Source organism: Elephantulus edwardii, unplaced genomic scaffold, assembly GCF_000299155.1.
Source record: "Elephantulus edwardii isolate Elephantulus edwardi_28Jun2011 unplaced genomic scaffold, EleEdw1.0 scaffold00001, whole genome shotgun sequence".
Taxonomy (NCBI): Eukaryota; Metazoa; Chordata; class Mammalia; order Macroscelidea; family Macroscelididae; genus Elephantulus; species Elephantulus edwardii.
Genome location: NW_006399751.1, coordinates 10,165,295 through 10,183,133, shown reverse-complemented (window position 1 = coordinate 10,183,133; position 17,839 = coordinate 10,165,295).

Sequence of the window (17,839 nt, the reverse complement as noted above, 5' to 3'; positions counted from 1 at the left end):
CCAGCTTTAATGATTTACAGAAGAACCACCACCACCAATCTTTCAGAGATGTTAGGTTAATTGCTGAGGTGACAGAGAACTGCATCAGTGGGATTTCACCCTAAGCAATTTGTTATCAGGTGCTCCCTCAGAAATTTCTCCCCCACTATCCCTCCTTTTGCTTATTTAAAAGGCTGACATTTTCACCTGTTCACATCAGAGTTTTACAGTATAGGTAGGTTAACCCATCTGGACTTTCTAGTGATTTTTCCAGTGTTCTTAACATGCTGGATCACTTGCTATTGCCCATTGCACTGGTCTCATCATTCTGAGCTTTGAGTCATGACATCTTCTCATGATGGCTAGACAGGCATCTATCACATTCCCATTTAAAGTAGCATTGTCCAATAAAGAACTCCAATAATATTTTATATAGACCTGTATTGTAAGGCTTGGTCCAATTGATAATTCCTGCTTTATAGAGCTTCTGATGCATTGAGGATGAAATATTTATAACTTAATGTGCATCATAAGCCAGAATCTATTTTATTGAAACTAATTTGGTTTGGTTTTGTTTTTAGAGCAAGGTACAGTGAGTATAATAGGGACATAGGAAAAGCAGATGAAAACTGTTAAAGATCCTCCCTTTTATGAGTTTATGTTCTAGTTCTAGGCAGAAAGATTGTGTGTCTCTTACATTTGTACATACATATAGACATTTATTAAAAAAAAATCTTTCAATGTCCTTGATTCAGAATCAATTTCTAGTTGACCCTTCAGTGTGTTTTCAGAGGCTGTAAATAGCATGGGAGATTTTCCATCTTTCTCCCACAGAGCAGTTGGTGGATTAGAATAGCTGGTGTTTGGATAGATAGCATAACTCCTTACCCAGGAGGCCTCCAGAGCTACGAGCATATGAACATACACACCAAAACTTTAAGGATTGATTCGCAATAGTGAAAGATCCGATGGGATGAGTATTGTATGAGTCAAGAAGTATCAGAAGATAGAAGGAATGTACACAGCCACTGAACTATAAAGAAGAAACATTTCGGGACATTGCATGTGGTTAAGAACCAGTAGTACTGACAGAGACCGTAAAACTTCACAGAGGCATTGATGAAAAAGGAGGCTACAGAAAAGGATGGATTAGTGGTGAGATCTTTTTATCAATGGATGCTTTGCTGGATATGCTGACTTGTCTATACCAAGAAATTGGAAAATAATGACTAGCTAACAATGGGAAAAGAGCCATGTTTGCACCTAGTCCGAAGAAAGGTGATCATGCAGAAAGTAGAAATTATAGAACAGTATCATTAATATCAGAAGCAAGTAAAATCATGCTGGGGAAAAAATTCAAAACCATTTAAAGCAATAAGTTAACAGGTATCTGCTAGAAACTCAAGTTGGATTGGGAAGAAGATATGAAACAGGAGAGATCATTGTTGCCATTTGATGGCTCTTGGCTGAAAGTATAGAATACCAGGAATGTATTTAGCTATGGTTTACCGACTATGCAAAGACTGTGTGGATCATAACAAATGACCAGCAGCGTAGGGAAGAATGGCAGTGCCTGACACTTGACTGTGCTTCGGAAGCTCTGGTGGCTTCATGGGCGGAATTGTGCTGTCAATTCAAAGGTTGGTGGTTCATAGCTACCAGTTGCTCCATGGCAGAAAGATAGGCAATTTCCTCCTGTGTGATTTATGCAGAACTTGTGTCCAGGCTGACAGAACAAAGGAATATTACATGGTTTAAAATGAGGAAGGATGAGTTAGAGTGGGGTATGGTATCCTTTCAATACATATTCAGTCTGTATGCTGAGTAACTAATCTGAGAAACTGAATTAAAGGAAAAAGAATAGGCCATCAGAATTAAAGACTAATGCATGATCTGTGAAATGTAGATGACCCAACTTGCTTGCAGAAAGTGAAGAAGATTTGAAGCACTAAGTGGTGAAACCCAAAAACTATAGACTTAAGTGAAAACTATAAACTATAGACTCAACATAAATAAATATCCTCATAACTGCACCAATAAGCAATGATGTAAATGGAGGAAGTACTGCTTTTGTTAAAGATTTAATTTTACTTCATTCTGCCATCAAAGCTCGTGGAAACAGGTCAAGAAATCAAATGGTATATTTGCACTGGGTAAATATGTTAGAAAAGACTTCTTTAAAATCCTACAGAGCAAAGATAGCACTTTGAGGACTGAGGTGCACCTGCCCGCAAACTTGATATGTTCAGTTTATTCATATGCATGTGGAAGTGAAGAGTAAGTAAACTGGAGAATTGATGCCTTTGAAATGTGAGGTTGGTGAATGATATACAAAATAGCATCAGAGACCAAAGGAACAAATCTGTTTGGAAAGATGTTTCTAAGGAACATTCTGTAAGCACATCATCTCACCTACGTTAGGCACATCTGCCAAGAATGACCAGAAGGATAGAGACTGCCAAATACAACCGGAAATGCACAGTCTGAAGAGGATAAAATTGATACATGGGACCTTCTAAAGATTAAATCCATGTGCACATTAAAAACTCTTCCCAACAGGGTGAAAACCAACCCTACAGACTAGGAACAAACATTTGGTAATACCATCTCAGACAAGAGTCTTATAACAAAAGTTTGCAGAATACTCCTGGGCCTCCAGAAGAAGGGTGTTACTCTTGACAAAGTATTCGTGTATGTAACAATTACATATTGTTGTATGCGAGATTGTGCTCAAACTCTTAAATTAACAATCCATACATTGCACACATACATGTATATATTTACTATATAGCAGTGGAAAGGAAGTAATAATTTCAGGTAAATGAACAGCACCTAACAACATAAATTGGTATACAGGTTTGTGGTGTGCTTGTTTTAAATAAGGCAAGAAAGGCATATACTTGGAATTCATTTGAGCAGAATCTTTAATAAACTTTAATAAATTTTTCAGCTAGGGAAAATGCATTTCTCCCAAAAGGACTCACACAGCATCCATCAGAAATGCCCATGTCCTTAAAGGGTCCTTAGCAATCTCTTTATTATCATTGTTTTTACCTTGTGTGCCATTAGCATACTATTATAGAACTATATCATCAATATCATATGCAGGTAAAATCTTGCTGAAAATAACACACAACCACTTAGAGCAGGATCTTAACACAGAACCAACAGAAATTCAAACTGGATTCAAGCTGGCAACAGCTGCGAATGAGTGTCCCATTTCTGTCTCCTCCTGTTAAATGTCAGTCCCTGAGTTCAGACCCTCTGCTTACTTGATTCATTGTGTGCCTTCTCTCTTTCGGTTCCTGCCTGCCACTCGATAGACGCACAAACCATCTTTTGATAAGGGCTTTTATGTGGGAGCACACACAGTAACATTGTAATGCCCTTATCCAGCTGAAGAAAGCATTGTTTTGAGTTTGCAGCTGTAGACAGAAGAGTTTGGCTGGAGAAGAGAATGGAAAACATACCATGGACTGCAAAGAGAACAAACAGATCCCTACTGGAGAGGGTAAACCAGGCTGCTCCTTGGAGGCAAGGATTGTGAAGTTCCATCTGACATACTTGGTGCATGTTGCTAGGAGAGACCAGTCTTTGGAGAAGGAGAACAAGCTTGGAAGCAACATGAGAGAGGAAGACCTTGGATGAGATAGATTGACTCAGTGATGGAGATAATTGGGGTAGGCGTGTAAGAGAGGATGTGATTGGCTCAGAATAGAGCAGGATTCAGAGCTGTTGTACAAGTTTGCTATGAGTTGCAGGCGACTTGATGGCACATAGCAAATTTGAATTTGAGTTCCTGATGAAAACATACAATGCAGCACACAGAATTCAATAGTTTGTGACACCTATTACATTCTTCGAGTTTTGCAACCATTTTCACCCTCCTTTTCTGAGACGTTACGGTGCGCTATCTACTAGCCTGGTGGCTGAGCAGTTTTGCTATCAACACAAGAGCTTTGAATCCACTAGCTACTCCAGAAAAGAAATACATACCGGTTAGTGAGGTGGAGCTCCCCGATTAAAACAAGCTTGGAAAGAGGAGTGGCATCCACTTCCGTTACAGCTTGCCTCTGGGAAACCCTATGAACCTGGAGAGAGGATGAGAGACACCCAAGCGTCCAGGACTCTCCTTCATAGTGTCACTAGGAGTCTCCTGCACTTCACAACAACAACAACATCTCTTTTTATGCAATTTATGACTTCTGAAAACTTCCCAGAGGGTCAGCTAGGAATTGGTTCCAACTCCACAGTACATACCAGGAACAGCATGGCCTTTTAGTCTATTATCAGCTGAAGGAAGAAGGGGGGGGGGGGAAATACAGCTGTTAGTCATTGTTGTTTATTATTTAGGAGCTGTTTCTTATCTTTCGCCTTACGATTTGACCCTTGACAGAGAATTCTTAAAAGAGCACAAAGGTCAAGGCAGATTGTTGGTTTCTTTGATTTGTATTCTCATGGTTGATAAATAGACAACAAGATATTTGCCATTTCTACAAATACATAGTTTAATTCTACCTCTATCTACAGTTCTCTGACATAAATTATGTTCATCATGCTCTCCAACTACCCTCATTAACTGTTCCTGAATAATTCCCTTTCTTTCTGTAATCTTGTTCTTCGTGAAGTGTGTCTTCCTCTCCCTCTCCCTCTACCTTCTACTCACCCTGTAACTTAAGAAACAATCAGTGTACCCTTGTCTATTCTTTGTCACATAATTGAGTAAAGAAATACCATGGTTTTTCCCCCCTGTATTTCTCTTCCCCAAACACAAATTCAGTTATTTTCCCCGTAGTGCTGTATTTTTATTTCACTCAGCAGTCCCTCTGCCCTTGGCTAAATCTTGAGTCCCTGAAACACGAAAGGAAATGGGATGCTGAGTCTCTCATCAGCTCTCCATTGGTGCCATTTTTTTGCATGTCTGAAAGAAACACCACAGCCTCGCTCTGTGGGAAATGTGCCAGAGACTTCTTCCATCCCCCAGTTGCGTGTGCAAAGCTGTTGTTTGGCTTTGCCTCATCCCCCATGTGACCATTTAATTCCTCCCCAAGTAGCCAGGCCTCCTGTGTAGACCAGGAGCCAAGACCTGGTCCTTGGGAAATACTTGCCTTCATTGAGATCTCCCACTGGAAGGCTTAGTGATTCATTATCAGCTCGGGCCTCTGGGAGTTCTGGCCACTTCTAGGCTCCCTGTAGGTCCTGTTCTAAACCACTGTGAAAAATTCCTTCAAGCTGACTCTCTCAGAGGGTGAGACACTTTTCTTTATAGATGCAGTTATTTTTGTTTAAAGCAATAGTCTGGAGCTATTTCAGGCCATAAGCACAGATCATTCTTGCTGGTAGCATTTTGAAATTTTGTTAGCAATTCTTTATGACAGGATTTCACATACTTAGAGTAAGAGTAATGCTCTTTTTTTTAACAAAGAATATGCTTCAGAAAATTTGTTAGGTCTTCACACTGGATATAAGGCCAAGAAGTCAAGGAAGGGACCAGAGAGAGAAAAAAAGCTCAAGAAGCTTTACTAAGGGGGTTCCCAGGTGTGATTCCTTGGTCTGCACAGAAAAAAAGAGATCTGCAGACAGACAGACCAGGGAAATACCATTACCTAAGGTTGATTAGGACAAGTTTTTATAGTAATGGTCTTTAGGGAGAGAAGGAAAGGACATTCCATTTTGGTTTATCCAGGTGAGTGGTCTTCTAGGGAGGGAAGGGAGGGGCCCTCCATGTTTAGTCAGATGGGAGAGGCTGTTCACTTCCTTTGTTGATACTTTGATATTCTTTGAATCCTCCCTTTCCCCCTTTTACCTTGGTCCCTGCCTAAAAAAATTAAAACAATAAGAATATGATTTTATTAACCCAGTTTTACTCATCAGTTTGCTGTGTGTCAGCAACTGTGCTAAATAATCCCTCGCTTTGTGTATCGAGAATGCTAGAAGTCTATGGCTTCTCTTATCTGTGTTTATAGATGAAGTTCACTAGAGAGGTTAAGTAATTCCCCAAAGCCACATCACTAACAAGTGACAGAACAACTGATCCATAGAATAAGTCAACTGAACGCAAGATAAATCTCTTGTTGTCCACACACAAATACCAGTCAGACTTTTATACAGAATGTGTTCTACTGATGTTGCTATCTTGAATTCGTTTCATTAGCACTCTCCATTTGTATGTTGAAGAATTTGAGCTAATATTTAGCTGTCCCATTGACTCTGACTAAAAGCACCCTTCTTAGAGTAGAAATGTCCCATAGCTTCCACTGTTGTAAACCTTAACAGCAGTAGGCAGCTACATTGTTATTCACGGAGCTACTCTGACATTCTAATCACCCACCAATCTTCTAGTTAGGGATCTAGAGCTTGACCACTATGCTATCAGGGCTTGTTGTACCCTCAGGTTTGTGGGTGTAGTTGTTAGGTGCTGTCAAGTCAAGTACCACTTACCATATCCCTATGAACAACAGATCTGAACCCTGTCCTATCTTTTGCCATCCTCACAATCTCTGACACACTCAAGTTCATTGTTGCAGTAACTGTCAGTCCAGGTGGTTTAAAGTCCGCTTCTCCTTTACCATGCGCTACCTTTAGAAGCATATTGCCCTCCAAGTCATAGCCTTTCCTAGTAACATGCCCAAACGATGTGAGACAAAGCCCTCTGGCTACAAACTCTCTAAGTCATTGTTGTTAGGTGCCATCAAGTTGCTTGTGACTCATAGCGACCCTATGTACAACATCCCTAAACTCTGCTCTGTCCTGTGCCAATCGCACCATCTCCAAAATACCCATCCCGATCACCCCAGTCATTGAATCAATCCACCTCATAGGGGCCCTTCCCCTTCTGCACTGTCCCTCCACCCTACCCAGCATGATGTCCCTCTCCAAGGACCTGTCTCTCCTTGCAACATGTCCAAAGTATGTTAGACGGAGCCTCAGAATCCTTGCCTCCAAGGAGCAGCTCGGTTTGACCCTTTCCAGGATGAATCTGTTTTCCTAGCAGTCCATGGTACCCTCAGTACTCTTCTCCAGCATGCAGATGATTTTTTTTTTCCTTTTGGCAGTCAATGGGATGTTCAGCACTCTTCTCCAGAAGCACAGTTCAAAGACATCAACACTCTTACCTCATCCTTATTCATTGTTCAGCTCTCAGATGCATAGCAAGTGACTTAAAAAGACAGTAGCCTGAATCAAGCACACCTTAGCCCTCAAACTGACATCGTTATTCCTCAATAATTTGGAGAAGTCGCTGACTACAGATTTTCCCAGTACAATATTTCTCCTGATCTCCTGAGTGCTAGTATCAAGAATATTGATTGCAGATCCCAGTAAGATGAAGTCATCAACAGTTTAAATCTTTTCTCCATCTTCTATGATGTTGACTATCAGTCCAGTGGCAAAGATTTTTGGTTCCTTGATGTTGACATTCAGTTTTAGAATTGAAATTTGAAGTGGTCTTCAGTAATAGGATGAGTGTATTCCATATGCCTGTTATATTTGAAACAGTTTTTTTGTTTTTTAAAAAAATCCTGTCCAGAAGGCTTTTAAAGCATGCTGTGCAAAAAAGTTTTATAGTAATTGTGCATTCACAATGGAGCTGCCTTCTATGTTCTGATGAAGTCACCAATGTAAGAGTAGAAAAACAAAATAAAACAACCAAAAACCTATCAGATCTATCAAAGCACAAGAGTAATGCTGAGTATCAGATGTGGCCCTGGTAGACAGTTTCTCCTGGGGTTTAAGATCTTAGAATTCCTAATTGTTAGAAATAGAATTGTTTAATAGTTCTAAGGCAATGCTTCTATTTAAGGTGATCTGTCAGCAGGTTCATGAGGAATATTTCCTATACAAATTTTTGCATGTTCTTAAGGAAAAAGGAGTATCTCAATATAAAAAGCCATAAATTCTGAAGAGAAACAATGACAGAGTGAATTATTAATAGAAACTTAACACCACATGAATAGTCATGCATGTGTATGAATTTGCACCAATAATTTTGAAGAAATTATAAGCCCACCAAAGAAGCTCAAAGCACATTATTCTACTTCTTGACACATTTTCTATTATGTAATGATAGATTTTTGCAATTCTCATTTTGTAACATTGTTTTGAGCTTGTGTCATTGATTTTTATGTTCATAAATGGTACTCAGAGATTGCTATCAATTATTAGAAATTTGAAAATAATATGATAGCTTTACCATTTTCAAATAACAGAGTGTAATACTTAGATTGGGCAAACCCAGGTATACCTTTATAATGTCCTATCTTCTTATATAATTTACATTTTTTATATTAACTATTGCTGGATAGCACAGATGGTTAACAAGGATTTTAAAGAAAATTCCTAAAAGCCATGGCTGGGTAATTGGGGCTACTAGAGATTGAGTCATACCAGGTTACTTCAGTTATAACTCAAAGCTACAATTTATTATTTTTTTTTGCAACCCACCCTATTCCTGATTTTGAAACAATTTGAAATTATGTGTGTTCCTCTGTACTCCTCCTCATGTATGTATGGCTTTAAGGACTTTCCCCATTTGCCATTTCATTAGGATTGCCTCTCATTTTCTTCTCTGCATACACATATTTTCAAAACAGTGCGGGAGCGTCAGAAAGAAAGTGTTAAAATTGATGCAGTAAGTTGTAGTCAGTGTCATTTTTTTGATGAAGAAAATTATATCTTGATTCCTACATTTATTCCACTGTTGTCCCCTGCGATGGAAGTTTTCAGCATAAATTGTTGAACGTACTGGTTTGTGAATCCATTGATCCATCACGTAAAACTAGCTCATGGGAATCACTTTAAATCTTCCCAGTAAGAGTTTTGGGTCTCTGTCTCTTAACCAAGTGATTTCGAGAATGTCATGACAGACTCAAACCACACTTTGAATTACTCATCAAGTTTTTCAAGAACTATTGTCTACCACAGCATTTCAGTCTCCTTTAATAAGGAGACCGTGTTGTCTCCTAATGTTACACATTTTCATCATATGGGTTTTTTTATAATTTTATTTATTGCTTAGAATTATAAGGAAACAAAAGCTTGTCAGTAGCAAAACTCAGTAAGTTAGGAGAAATTCTTCCGCAATGGTTAAAAAGGGAGGTAAGCCTTGTATAATAATATTTCCCGCCTGAGGAAACAGGATGCTAGTTATTTCTGCAATTTAGAAAGTTAGTTAGTAGTAAACTACATTTTTATTCTAATTAAACAAACAAGTGACACCTTAATACACAAATAAATGTCTTTGTTATTCTCACTTTCCTCTTACTATTTCCCCCAATTTTTTTGAACAAACCTGTTAGATTTAAATTTGCTTTCTTGGTTGAAATCAGCAGTCTTAATTTGCAATTGAAATCCATCCAATTAAACAATAGATTGCCTGGAATTAATGGTAATTGAACATCCTAAATTAAATGGGAGAAATTGTGGACAAGTGAAGAGGAAAATAAACATGGCACAGTTTAAGCTCGGAGAGTCACGTCCGTTAATGGGACTGTGGAGCCATGTTTCTTGGAATGTCATTTGCCTTTATTAACGTCTCTAAAAAGCCTTTGCGGGATCCTGCACTGACCTGAAAAATGAGTATCTTGACAGACATTGAGTCAACTAGGACTGAAGTAATGGCCAAGTCCATATCTTTACAATGGATTTACTTTCTCTTGGTTAATAGGACACGGCAAAATATCCCAATGTTGCCATTAACTACATAAATGTGACAAGAAAGGTATTTTCCACTAGATATATTGTAATAGAGCTCCATCAAAGGGTCCACGTCTCCTTTCTCAGGCATGATGCAATAGCTCAGACTCTGCAAAATAAGTGTTGTGGTGACGCTTGTATTGATTTGTTGCCAGAAGAAAGAGAAGTATAGAAATGTAATCTTATTCTCCTATCGGCACAGCTAGGTCTTTTGCAGAACTAACTCAAAAAGACTTGGATTTCCGAAAGGAGCCACTAACTGAGTAACTCTATGTGCTCTGAGCAAAGCTAGGCAGGCAGTGTCTGAAAAGAACAGTAAGAATGAGCCGTGCAAACCCACGGATGCCTCCTATCGTGTTCTTTTTCTTTTTTTTTTTTTATTAGTAATTTAAATAAACATTTACAGAGACTTTGGATTTCCATTCATTCATTGCTGCACTTCTCTCCCCGCCCAGCCCTCCCGCCCCCAGACTCCCCAATTCGCTCCTCTCTTTGAAAAGTAAAAGAAGCACTCCCTCCCTGGTACACAATCCCCCCCACATCCCTCCCACTGCCCCAAGTACATTCCACTATGCAACCTTGATTGTGGACTCTTGTGATAACCATAATACCCTATCATACATTGCTTTTAAATTATTCTGTCCCTCACCTGTTTCAGTGCAGTATACACAATTTATCCAGTTTTTCTCAGTCTTACCCCAACCCTGATATCAGTCCCATTTTACAGCAGTGGCACCATGCAATATTTGCCCTTTTGCGACTGAGATATTCCACTCAGCATAATGTCCTCCAGGCTCACCCATTTTGAATAATATTGCATGAATTCCTTGTTTTTCAATGCAGCATAGTATTCCTATTGTGTTCTTGATGAGGCTGACCCACTCCCACTGATTGCAGTTGGTAAAAGCTAAAAATCGTCATAAGAAAAAGTTTAGGAAGTCTCAAACTACCTTCTCCCCCACCCTCCCCCCCCACACATACTATAAAGTTGTTGCCTCAGTAGCTTCTAACTCACTTGTTTTTCCTAAGGAAACTCTAGGCATTGTAACCATATTAGAAATGTTTTTTCCTAATGAAACTGTAAGGTTTGCATCCATGTTAGAAATGCATTACTGCAAATTTGTTTGACAACATCCCAGAATCAATTTCTTCTGTTTACCCCTGTTTTCTTTAAGAACTCCCAACTGTTGTATTCATTAAATTTGAGCATTATCAGCTTTACCGCCCAAACTTTGTGTGTGGCAGTCTTCCTTTATTGAAAGGAGGAATATTGTAATGTTGATACTCCTTTTTTATTTTTGTCATCTCAACATCCTGTGATTATATTTTCTTTTCCAAGGACTTCAGTTGTTTTTGTATGTTGAAATTCTCAAATACATAACTTCTAGCTTTCATCAAAATCCCCTAATTAAATTTGATGCTTCTTCCCAGCATTTCACAGAGAGGTGTCTCACATTTTTGACCTTCAAACAGAATGATGTTCTCATCCATAGAAAACGTTAATTCTCCTCCCATTCATCTCAATAAACAAAGCCAATACTCTCACAGTGTAGCTGGATTTACTGCCGGCCATCCTATATAAGATGAATAGTGTGTGATTATTTCCACTTTCTATTTTATCACTTTTTGTTCAGAATGGAAACAAATATGGACATTTTTTAGTCAGTTGGTCAGCTAGTTGTCTTCCAAACTTCTTGGCGTGATCTATTGAGTAGTAAGTATATCCAGGTCTGAAAGTTTATTGAGTGGTTATTTTTTTTTTTTTTAATTTGTCAATTGGTATTCCATCAGTTCCTAAGGTCATGTGTCTCACCATTGCCTTCTGTCCAGGTTTAACTTCTTCATTCATTATCATTGGTTCTTGATAATACGTTACTTGCTGAAATAGTTTAGCATCAACCAATCCTTTTTGGTGCAGTGACCCTATGCACCATTTTGATTCTTTTTCAACCAGTTTGTTTTGTGTTGACTTGCATACAGAATTTATATACATTATGTGTTGTTCATGTGCACAGTGGTTCACATTCCTACACTCACATTGTTTTTCAAATGATCACTCACACACCTTTATATAACAAATTTTATAATTATTATACTAATTATTTTATTAAATCATCACTGTTCTGTGCCTATTTATTACCTCATCTTTTCAGGTCCTCATTGGATCTTCCCTAATTCCTTCCCACCCGACCCAACCACTGAACTGTTATCCTCATGTTTTCTTCTCCTCCCCACACTTCGCCCCCTGTGCCTCTTCCCTCGCAGTTTAGACTTGTATATACACTTTATCTTTGTACTTTTACAGCAATGGTCTCAATGCAGTATTTGGTCTTATAGGATGGAGTTAATTCACTCAGCATAATGCTCTCTAGGCTTTCCCGTGTTATATAGTATTTTACAAAATTATTACTCCTTAGTGCTGCATAGTATTCAATAGTGTGACTGTACCATCATGTCTCCATCCATCCATTTGTTGATGGATATTTGGCCTCTTTCTCTTTTCTTGAGTAATGCTGCTATGAACAGAGGTGTGCAAATCTTCATCTGTGTCTCGGTTCTCTTTTCTTTGGGGTGTATTCCTAGCAGCAGAATAGCTGGGTCATAGAAGGTTTCTACATTCAGCTTTTGGAGGAAATGCCAAACTGCCTTTCAGAGTGGTGGTGCCATTTGGAAATCCCACCAGCAGTGCATGAGAGTTGCAATCTCTCCACATCTTCTCTAACATTTATTGCTTGCTGTCCTGTTAAACTTTGCTACAACTTCTGGAGTGAGATGATATCTCATTGTGGTTTTAATGTCAATGATTTTTTTATTATCAGGGTTTTTAAAATTTTTTTTATTTTTTTCTATAATTATATTTTATTAATTTTCATAAACATTTACAGAGATTTTGGGTTTTCATTCATTCATTGTTGCACTATTCTCTCTACCCTCCTCCCAGTTTGTTCTTGTCCAAATGGCACAGTGCTTGTCAAAGCCAGTTCTGATTAATCTTCTTTGTCAGTGTGTCCTTTGCCATTCCCTATCACTCCTCCCTGAGAGAGACTTCACCCTGAGTCATAAGGAAAAGGGGATGGCGTATTCTCTTAGCTACTTCCTGCTGAAAAGGGACGCTGTGGGTTTCAGGGTGAAGATCTTCTCTCACTACTCTAAAGGGCCCCTTTGGCAGTAGGAAACACATAGACTATTATGGAGATTGATTTTGGAATTTAGATGCACTCTTATTGATTGTGCTTGGCTGTACATGTTCATATCCTTGAAGATGTGTCTATTCACCATCTGAAGGTCTTCTTTTGTGAGAAGTTTTTCCATGTCTCTTGCACATTTTGTAATTGGGTTATCAGTCTTTTCCTTGTGGAGTCCCTGTCGTGTTCTAGAAACTTCTGTTTTATTTTGTTTACAAAGTGATATATAAATTAATAATGTATAAAGTGTAATTATTTACCATTTGGGAAAACTGGTGGCCTAGTGGCAAAAAACTGTGCTGAAATCCTTAAGGCACACAGTTTGAATCCACCAGCTGCTCCATGGTAGACGGATGGGCAATTTCCTCCCATGCAATTAACTGCTTCTGAAAACCTGCTGGAGGGTCAGCGATGGGTTGATTCAAAGTTGATGGTAAACATTATTTACATTTATAATTTATACCTTAATAAAGGTTTGAAAATGACCATCAGCATATCTGAATGGCACATAGGTAAATTGAAATGAAGTAATTTATAAAATGCATTTCATTTCAACCACAACTGACCCTCTGAGCAGGTTTTCCAAGGCTGTAAGTCACCTGGGAGAAGATAGGCCCTTTTATTTTGAAGACAGACAGTGGCGATACCATGAACTTAGACTTCCCTTTGAATCCTCAAATTTATATTTAATTAGTAATATGTTGTTATTACATGCTACTGACAGGCAAGTGCTTGGCTAAATTCACTCATCTATGAAAATTCTGGTCTGTTAGAAGAATAAACAGGTTCACCCTAGGGAGGATGAAACTAGGCTGCTCTTTGGAGACAAGGATTCGTCTGACATGAGTGATCAGTCGTTGGAGAGAGATGTCATGCTTGGAAGGGTGGAGGGGACAGCGCATGAAAGGAAGACACTCATTGAGATGGATTGATTTAGTGACTAGGGTAATAAGAGTGGGTTTGTCAGAGACAATAAGGTTGGCACAAGATACAGCAGAGTTCAGAGTTGTTGTACACCGGGTTGCTATGACTCGATGGCACATAAAAACAGCCACAACATATAAATCCTGATTTCTCAAGACTTTAAGACTAAACGAAATCCTGTGGACTTCTTCATTTTGCAGATGAGAAATGCAGTACTCGACAGAAGTTGTGAATGACAAAATTTTTGTTCTTTAAACTATTAATTTTTATTCGTTAAGCTATCACGTGTCCTTAACAGCAACTATTAAGTTAGCTCTGTCAATTACTATTGACAGCTCTTTAGACCATAGTTCTTACTGACTAAAGAATGGGCATAAAAATCTCTACATTCTGTTTTGTTGAGTTTAGAGAAACTTGTTAAGTCATAGATAAAGACTCACCATTCCTAAATAAAACAGAGATCTGGCCTCTACTGAATTAAGTTTAAGCTCCCTCACTCTTTGATAGTCATCAAGCGGGAAGAGCCCCTCTGGTGAGTTTTCTAGGTTGTCAATTACACGGGAGATGTCCCAGCATTCTCCCACAAAACCACTGGTAGGTTTTAACTGCCTGGAAGGTGCCATCTTTGAGTTGGCTGCACAGCTCACTGAGAACTCTGCCACCACCGCTCCTTCAGCATTTAACAAGGTAACAAGTACATTTAGAATTTAAGACACGTGATTCTATCCATCTAAAATAGGTTTGCCTGGCTTTCTTTAATCTTGGAGTCAACTCAGTTTGTGTTTGTTCCTGTATGGATTCAGCCACAATTTTGAGTCTTGCATAAGGTTTTCCACAAAAGCACCTAAAACTAGCTGTCTCTAGTCAATTCAGTCTTATGCATACATGGCTCTTTTATGCTTATCTGTTTATGTTTCTGTTTTGTTTTATTTTCTTTTTGAGTGGCAGATTGTGTGTGTGTGAGTATTGAAATATACAGGGAGTATGACTTGTGAAAAGTAGCTCATTTTTGATAATGAAAGGATGCCTTTTCTGGAGCTTATGCTGAAGCACTTTGAGATATTAAGTACATTGTTGGAGGGCACATAAACAAAATTAAAACATAGACATAAAACAGATTACAGTAGTGGGCTAAGTAGAATGAGATTTTTTTTTTAAAGCCATTTTAAAATTAGGAATGTGCTGTGCTGTGTATATCACATGGTTCTAAACTAATTAGAATTGCATATTACACTGGAGGTATCTGTTTCCTATAAAATTGTCTGCAATAGATCATTCTAAAACATTATGAACCATATATATTTCTCACAAATCCGCCTATCTATTAAGTCCACAAGTAATGAAATTGAAAATCTACACATGAGGAAATCTTTTAATTATACAAAGTAATACAAACACTAAACCAGAGAATGAATTTGGATTTACAAATCCATTTGGAAATAATGTGTGCTACCTTTTCAAATTGAACATTGAGGCTGTGGGTTTTCCTGGGAGAGTTTCTTTCTCGGTGGTTTGGTATTAATGGTGTTTCACTTTTTCTCTACTAAGTCTAACTTTGATGGGCTATAAAAGAATTTTTATAAACTTTTCAAATACCTTTATCTAGAATATTTCTACTAAGTGCCAAAACTGCGTTTTGCTCCTGAGATAGAAATGTTAGAACAGAGATAATATGCCATTACCCTATTTTGTTATTAATATCTATTTCTTTTAAAAGTTTGGAAGTTATTTATTATAAATTGAATGTGGTGAATAGAAATTATTTTTTACACATACACACTTTTCTTCTTGATGTTGAGGTATAATCCTTATCATAAGCTGTAGTCTCTGAACTTCTGCTTTAAGTGCCTTATGTCCTCTATGCTTTGAGAAAGCAAGGTCATGTCATATGCATAATGTAGGTTGTTGATAGGTCTTCCCTGTCCTTAATGCCACATTCTTCTTCATAAAGCACAGCTTCTTGATTTTTTGCTCAGCATATAGATGTAACAGGTGTGCCAAAACGAGCAGGAAATATTGCATGGTTTAAAATCAGGAGAAATATGCACTAGGGGTGTATCCTTTCTCCATACCTATTCAAGCTGTATACTGAGAAAATCCGTTGAGAAGGTGGTCTCTTCTAGAGAAAAAAATGTGGCATCAGTTTTGGAGCAAGGCTCAGCAAGAACCTGCGTTATGCAGATGACACAACTTTGCTTGCTAAAAATAAGGAGGACTTGAAACATTTGCTGCAGAAGATCAAAGACGACAGCCTTCAAAATGGATTGCATCTCAACATCAAGAAAACAAAAATCCTCACCCCTGGAACAATTAGCCATGTCATGTTAGAGGGAGAAAGGGGTGAAATGATCAATTATGTCCTCTTACTTGGATCCACATTTAACACCTTTGTGCAAACAGAAGATCAGGAGATGTTTTGCATCTGGGAAGTCAGGGAACTGTTCAAATTATTGAAGAGCAATGGTGTCAGTTCGAAAACTAAAGTGCATCTGAATAAGGCCATGATCTTTTCAATCACTTGCTGTTGTTTTTGAAAACTGAACAATAATGACAGAAGGAAGGGTTCGTGCCTTTGAATTGTTATGTTGGAGAAGAATACTGAATATTCCATGGAATGTAAAAGAAACAATTACGTCTTGGAGAGGGTACAGCCAGAATGCTTTTTTGGAGACGGGAATGCCCGAGCTTCATTTTACATACTTTGGGCACGCTGCAAGGAAGGGGATTATTGCTTGGAGAGGAACATCATGCTTGGAAATGTGAAGGGTCAGTTAAAGAGAGGAAGATCCTCGAGGAAATGGTTTAACATCACAGCTGCAGCAGCGGACTCCATCCAGTATGTCAATGGCGATGAGGACTCAGGTTACGACAGGTTCTGTTGTACCTAGGGCTGCTATGGCTCTTACCTCAACTCAACAGCACATAATAGCAGCAGCAGCAACACGAACTTAACGGAATTAAACCATCTCTCATATTTAAAAAATGATACATTGCTCTAAAGAGAAGCGAGAACAACTCTTTTTACTCGTCTTACTCTATTTAAAATGTCATGAAACTCTTCACTGAAAAAGTATTAGGAAATCAGTCAATCAACAAATAAACCTATAATCTGGAAAATTAGGACATAGTTACAGCTGTCAAACAAATACTTTAATAATTGCTTCAAAGTGTACAGGTTAGATTGAAATGTTTTGAAGCTTGAAAGACAGACCAAACAATGACAACTGAGAAGCTAAAATTCCGAGATGTGGGACAAATTTGGCTCAGAGTAGGTTTTAATATCTTGAGATGGCTATTTACTATTTAATGTCTTTTTTCTTGTATATTTTTTAAAGTTATATTTTGAGTCAAAGTTTACAAAACTGATCTGTTTTTTCAGACTGTAATAGAAGGAGAATTGATGCCTTTGAGCGGTGGTGCTGGAGAAGAGTATTGAGAATACCATGGACTGCTAGGAAAACAAACAGATTCATCCTGGAAAGGGTCAAACCAGGATGCTCCTTGGAGGCAAGGATTCTAAGACTCCATCTAACATACTTTGGACATGTTGCAAGGAGGTCCTTGGAGAGGGACATCATGCTTGGGAGGGTGGAGGGACAGCGCAAAAGGGGAAGGCCCCCTATGAGGTGGATTGATGCAGTGACTGGGGTAATCGGGATGGGTATATCAGAGATGGTGCGATTTGCTCAGGACAGAGCAGAGTTTAGGGATGTTTGTACATAGGGTGGCTATGAGTCGCAAGCAACTTGACGGCACATAACAACAACAATTCATAGTTTAATGGGTTTTTTGAAAGAATGTTTTACAAATGGTCCTTAGGCTTAGCCTACGTTATTCACTTATTCCTAGTTTCAGAATACCAACAAGCATCTAAACAGTGTCTGCATTTGCTAAATTGAAGAGAACATGTTTGTTTGCTTAGTGGACACACCAAGATGACTAGAAGCTGAGGTACAAGCACCAGAGAGAAATTTCTCTATAGACTTCAAATATCTGCAGAGGAGTCTCCTTGCATATTTTAGAACTACAGAAGCTGGAGAAAGGTATTGAAAATACTA